Consider the following 7277-nt stretch of genomic DNA (forward strand, 5'->3'; position numbering starts at 1 on the left):
CACCCTGGCACCCCACCCCCAGCGTCCCCCCCCCCCTCGCTCCCCCCCCCCACCCCCCCCCCCCCCCCCCCCCCCCGCCCCCGGAGGAAGCAAAGGCAAGGCTTCTAGAGGGCAGAGATATCAAAGGAATCCTCTCCCTCCGAAACAAAAGAATGAACATACTCAGGAGAATTCTTTGTGATTTTTCTCGTGGTTAAATAGGAAACCAATTACTTCTTATCTGCCGTGTTTATCACCCACCGGAGGGCTTTGTCGCCAGTCAGCGTTTCAAGTCTCTCCACCAGTGACCCTGTGCCACAGACAGAAGACAGCATCTCAGAGTCCATTTCCTGGCCTCTTCCGACAGGTTTACGCAGGGCCTGGCACAAACTTGGACCCTTCCCCTACTCCTGTAAAGGAAATACAAGAAAAATAAGGCCAAGCCCTGGCCTCCAGAAAAACTCCAGTTTAAATGGAAAACTAAAACAAAAATGTACAAAACGTTCACGAAGACAACATCGACTCTCAATTCAAGGAAGCACCAGAAGACGGTCAGTTGCCAAAATTGCTGCAGACACAAAGCTCGGTGAGTGAGTTCAGAGAAGAACACAACATATTACTCACTTGGGTAATGAGTAACAATGAGGGAACACTTTCCAAGAAGGATGGATCTGCTCTGGGTTTCAGAGAACGGACAGGATTTGGATTCGCGGAGAGGAGGGAGAAGGGCTTTACTGATACAGGAATCCTGAGAATCAGTGCAAAGGGCCACTATTGAGTAAAAGGCCTATTTCTCTGTGAATTATTTTCCGATCCGTCATTGGGGAACAGCCTCCTAGTAGCCACATGTCTTCTCCCTTCAGCACAATCAGATAGGTTTTGCCAGATTCTTTTTCACATCCCTGGAGTATTGTGTTGCTGCTGTTGTTTTTTGCACTTGGCCTACTAGGGTCACCCGCGAGGACAGCCTGGCGGGCCTCCGTCCGTGGCAATGGTGTGCGTGGGGAGAGAGCAGATCACCTTGCTCTTTGCCCCCGAGATGTGGTGGAAGGTCCTTCCTCGGGGAGAAGGCGTCACGCGGTGCTTCCGAACTCCAGCCTGCCGCCTCGGCACCGAGGGTTTCAGCCCTCTGCGACTCCCTAAGTCGTCTGCGCAGCGGCAGCCTGCCGCTTCACAAAACGGTGATAGTGATCCATTTCTTGAATTTGTAATCCCTCTGTGTTTTGTCACTGATTGTGGAGAGCTTTGTGATGCAAAATACACACTAGGAGGTGATTGGGGAATGAATACGGCTTCCGCACTCACCTGAGGGTTTCCTTCCTTCTAGCCCTGTCCCCTTCCCCACTTAATATAACTGAGAAATTGAAAAGCTGAGCAAGACCTTCCCTCTTTTGTACTCTATCCGGTGCGAATTCGGCAAAGCAAATGAAACTCCCCTCTTAGGCCAAACGTAGAAACTCCTTTCCCAGGGTTTGGGGGTAATGAAACCCAAGGTGTGCTTTGCACAGCCAAGCACTTTTCTCCTTGAGCCGTCAACCCCTGTGCACAGCAAGGGAATTTTAGCCCATTATGTTTCTGATTCATTTGCACTTAACTCATCAAGATATTGTTTTGTATGAGCTGTTTGATGTCCGAAGCACCTTATGAGCCTTTTTACGACCCTTTTATCTGAGAAGCTGGGAATTATGCCTAGCCAAGAATAAACAGAACTCAAAGGTTCGAGCTCAGTTCAAAACGTGGAACCCCTATGTAGGCAAAGGCTAAATAGTCTGTCCTTTCTGAGTTATGCTGTGTTTAATTAAAAAGGGACCCGGGGGCATATAAGACAAGGAAAAAAGGGACCCTGATTCCAAACTGCTTTCCTGCAGTCCTGGGAATGGTTGGCATTAATTAGCATGGAAAAATATATCCTCGTTTATATCCAGCCAATTTCTGAAGTGAGGTATACTGATAAGCAGATTTCATTTTTTGTTGCTGTTGTTTCCCTAAGCAGTGGTTCTTAATCAGATGAATGAACTTGTTTGTACTAGTTAACTTTGCTGGAGTTTAGGAGTTGTATTTAAAACAGATTTTATCCTACAGTGATATTAATTTGATAGGATCCATGATCTGTAAACCATTGGTTATCTTGGTCTCTCCTGATAAGGAAAAAAAGTGCCGAGGATTTCCAGTTGGTGAGCACATTTGGGCAGAATCTTTCACACGTCACAAATTGCAGATGGGAGGCAGTGATCTCGAACATGCAGTCACATTGCGTGACCATCTGACACCTTCCATTTAGAAAAATAATACTTTCCTCCCAGCATACGCTCCCTGCTGCAACCAGCACCAAAAATTATGCCTGGGAGAGCCGTTCCTCCCAGACCAGGGTCTTAAATATTTCTTAGGCGGCTTTTAAAAGATTCATACTGCGGCAGCACCTAGCCCACACCCTAGTCACCCTTAGAAAAATCCTGAAAAGGCGACTTCTGAAAAGATGCAGCCGATAATGAAAACATCCACAAAGAACAAAAGGGGTGGGGGTGGGGGAAGTAGAAGGAGACGAGAAAATTACACCAGACACATTTGTAAGGTGATTTATTCTTGTCTTCTGTGTGATTCAAGCATATTCACGTTAAAGTCAATGGACTTCTTTGTCGGCTCATTTCTAAGCCGCTTCACAGTGGCATAGAATTTCGCAGTCCCCAGGAGGGGGACCGGAGTCTCTGGGATTGTATATAACTTGCTCATCTGCCAGTGTTCTGCACTAACCCTTGCTCATTTAAGACAAGGAAGAGCATCTCTGCCTGGCCTCCTTCCCTGTACATTTAATGACCCCTGGCAATAGCAACGGCAGTGATTTCCGACAGACATGTTCAAGCAGAGAGGTTTTTAACCAGAAATTCAGAATTCTGATAGACTGTCCAAATGGGCACAGCTTATTTGCTGATAAACAAAGGCCATGACAAATTCTGTATCCAATTGCTGTGCGCACACACACACACACACACACACACACAGAGGTTACATGACTCTATGCACATACACGGAGCATGCGTGACTATCCCCTCTCCTTTCCCAGAACGAAAGCAAATACACTTTTACAACCTGCTAGGTCACCAATACCAATTTTGTAAGAATGAAGAGGGCCTGGGCAGCTGCTGGCCCACGAGAACTGACCCTAACCTGTTTTCTTAGAATCCTTTGGGGAAATGGGATGGGGGGGAGGGGTATCGCTCTATGATCACAGAACAAAGGTGGCCAAAACAACCACCTGCTTAAAAAAAAAATACTACCTTCTTCTCATTTTCACACTGCCCTAGGTTTCGGGGGATTTCCCAGCAGCAGCAAATAAGTGATTTAAAGGTTGTATGTATCAGGATTTAACCAAAATGTTTAAAAAGAGAGAAACTTTTTTTTATTAAAACCAAATGGTACTTACAAAATGAACACCTTACTCTCTTTTCTTACAGAAAAAGGAAGCAGATAGCCCAATAATTATGTATAGTAGGAACACCATCTTTCACTTTTATAATGAAGGGAAAGTGCTTGAAAAGTTGTTTCATCAGAGAGGTGGACAGGTGGGTTTGTTCTCAAGAAAGCTCTCGTGTCATCTGCAGAGGATTTGACTTATTTTCCTGCGGCTTTTAAGAAACATAGAAGCAACACTCATTTGTAAAATCAGCTCCACTTCTGTGTCCAAGGAACAAGAATAGCAAGCAGAGGACTTCGAAAAGAAAAAGCAACGAACAAGAGAATGCTGTTTTGATCAGGACTGTCTCCAGAAAATCCATCGCTCCATAGTTTCTGCACAAATATTTTAGCCTGACATATTTCCTACCAGATCTCTAACTTGTTAAAGTCTGTAATGACAATACTCTCAGGCTTACAATCTACCTCTCATTATCTCTCTCCTTGTTTCTACTTGCATGTGGATATTCAAACATACATACATATTTGCATACATGCAAGCAATTCAATCAGGTAACGTGTGAAACACCAAATGAAATAAAACTCCCTCCTCAGATAATCTGTCCAAAGGATCCACACATACCATGGCCTGGTAGTAGGTTTGAACAGTGTTTGACTGCCTGATGGTTTCAGTAGGTATCAGTGGTGGGTATAACCCCAATCCATTTGTCTACCAGATACCTCTTAATCTTTACACCATAACTTTAACCTCATCACTAACGCAGTGACAAGGTATATTGTATTATTCAGATCAGTTAAACAAATGAAATGCCTAACTCCTAAAAGCTCCATATAATTGAAGCAGTAATGATTTGGGCCTGAACTATCGTCTCTATTGTCCAGGTAACGGCCAAGTCTTGATTTGGTATTGAACTCGGGAGATCTATCGTAACAGGGAGGTAACAATGAGATCTCCCATTCATTGAGCACTTATCATATGCCACGCGTAGGTTTAAACACTTTAAACGTATTTGAGCAAGGTCCCCTTACCTTCTTTACAAATAAGGAAGCTCAGACACAGAGAAGTTAGTTACTCAAGATAGCAGAGTTCGTGAGTAGTAGTGGTTCCAGGTCCAGTGTTTGAACACCGGCTGACTAAATCCACCACACGTGCTCTCCGCCTCTATGTAAACTGTCTCCTGGTGAATTCCACTCACCTGTTAGTACCTGAGAGACTCTAAGGGGAGGAAACAACAGGGGACAGAAGAAATTCCTTATGTTGGTGGAAAGGACGTGGTAGTTAGTATACTTTACAGGTTCAAATCTATTACCTTAATGAGAAAAGCATTTTATGCTGAGAATGGTAGACCAGAAAGATGGAAAGAATTTAAGCTCTGTGATATCACCGACCCAACCCCGAATGCTCTGCTCGGTCTCCAGACTTCCAGAGATGTTCCAGGTATGGGACATAAGTATCCTTATCATCTTTATGACTTTTTTGTTATGTTGTATTATGGAACTATTACTTTTAAAGTTGTATATCCCATAGAGTGTAGAAAAACCATATTAACATCCTCTACTTAATAGTTGTTAATTCCCCATAAAGGGGTGTCCCTATTTTTGTCTAGTATTTACTTAACTGTCATGATATGTTAACTGATAAAAGAAATTACACATCAGATATTTAAACTATAACAAGAAAAAAAATGAAACACTAAATGAATGTTAATGGAGACATTTTTTATTAGAAGCCTTAGTGCTATAGTTAGATTCAGCATTTTGTGTGTGTCTTAAAAATGGTTTACATGAATGAGATGACGTCTAAAATCATCAGCAACATATCTTAAGAAGAGAGGTAGAGAAGAGTAACATTTGTATCACGATTCCTGTTAGAAGCATTTGCCAAAACTGAACTAAAAGTGTCCTACCCAGTTTGTAATGTCATTCTCAAAACTGAAAAAAAATAAATGTGATGTAAACGTAAAAAAGCCATAATGTAGAACTAATCACTTGTCAACCTTATTTTTAATTGAAGCCATTTTGTGGTGGCTTTTATGAGGACAGATTCATACAATATTCCATATCTTTCCCTTCAATTTCTTCAGACAATCAAACAGAAATTTCTTAATATTAAATTGAATAGATGCCAAACAAACTTTGGGTGGATGCTTTCCCACCTCTTCTTGATTAAAAAAAAAAAGATGGGGAGTAGGGTTCACCATCATTCATTCAACAAATATGTACAGAGTTTCTGTTATGTAGCAGGCGCTATACTAGGGACATAACACTAAATGAAACAGACAAAAATGCCTGTCCATATGGAGCAGACATTCTAGTTGAAGGAGACAGATAATTAACAAACAAAAACAGGTAAAAGTAGTGATAATTATAAGTGATATAAAGAAAATAGAGCAGGAATGGAGAATGGGGAATGACTCTGAGAAGAGGGTGTGCGATTTTAAATAGGAAGCTCACAAAAAAATGGCACTTGGATAATGACCTGAAGGTAGTGAGGTGCCAGCTCTGTGGATATCCAAAAGTATTTCAGGCAGAAGGAATTGGCAAATGCAAAGGCCCTGGGGCAGCAGCATGACTGGCATTCTCAAGAATCAGCATGGAGGTCACTGGAACCGAGTAAGCAAGGGAGAAGGACTATAGCTGAATGTAAGATCCCTGAGGTAACAGAGACAGCCTGGGCAAGGAGGACCTTGAAAACTTTTGATATAACCTTGGCTTAAAATACTGTTATAGAACTAGGGCTTGAAAAAAACAAACAAACAACCTATGGTCATCCTTTGGTTATTATATATCTTTTTACTCTGTTTCTTATGTGATCGGGTCTGTTAGGTACAGCTAGGAAAATATGACTGTGCATCATATATCAGATGAAAAGGACATGATCAGCTTGAAATGAAATCGGTCTAATCAGTTATTTTTTTCTTCACCGTAATTCTCTGTAGCTTTGCAAATTAAATTTTTCTTCATGACTTTTTAGATTTTGTATGATCTTTTATTTTTGCATTGCCCCCAAAGCCTTTGGGATTATTATAAATTTTAATCCAATAATAATACTGACTGAGTTTTAATAAAGACTTGCCCTCCCTCTCTCCATTTCTCCTTAAAAACATTCTCTCTTTTACCTGCTTCTCTTGGCATTTACCTCCATATTTGTAAAAAGTTTTCTGAGGAGTCCAGGAGGGCGCCTGGGTGGCTCAGTCGGTTAAGTGTCCAACTTCAGTTCAGGTCATGATCTCACGATTCATGTGTTCGAGCCCCACGTCGGGCTCTGTGCTGACAGCTCAGAGCCTTGAGCCTGCTTCAGATTCTGTGTTTCTCTCTCTACCCCTCCCCTGATCACACTCTGTCTCTCCCTCTCTCAAAAGTAAATAAACAAAAAAAATAATTTTTTTCTTAGGTTGCTATCTTTGTCTATGTGTTCTCACTTTCTGATACCTGCCACTTTTCCCCATTTTAACATAATTAAAACAAAAACATAGCTAAATAAAAAAAATCAGTGTTCACATTACTGTGTACTATAGATTGAAATAATTACTATAATTATATTTTCTTTCTAGTACAATTGCCCCTTCTAGAACTTATTTTTGCCATTGTCCTTTACCTGAATGGCTTTGTAGAAGCAAATTCTTAACTTTTTCCAACTACTCCTTTGAGGTCACCATACATTTAAAACTAGTTATGTATTTTTTTCAAATGCTTAAACATAACTGAAACTCTACCAATCCCTTTTTCACCTGCCCCATTTTTTTTCTGGGAATTTTCTTCCTAGAACCCTCAGTTTTTCTTCTTCATCCCAAGACTTGTTTCTCATTAAGCCTATGACAAAGAAAGTACCCTGGAATTTGACTTCTCAGTCTTCTTCTTTTTTTTTTTTTTTTTTTTTTTTTTTT

Source organism: Panthera uncia, assembly GCF_023721935.1.
Source record: "Panthera uncia isolate 11264 chromosome D3 unlocalized genomic scaffold, Puncia_PCG_1.0 HiC_scaffold_8, whole genome shotgun sequence".
Taxonomy (NCBI): Eukaryota; Metazoa; Chordata; class Mammalia; order Carnivora; family Felidae; genus Panthera; species Panthera uncia.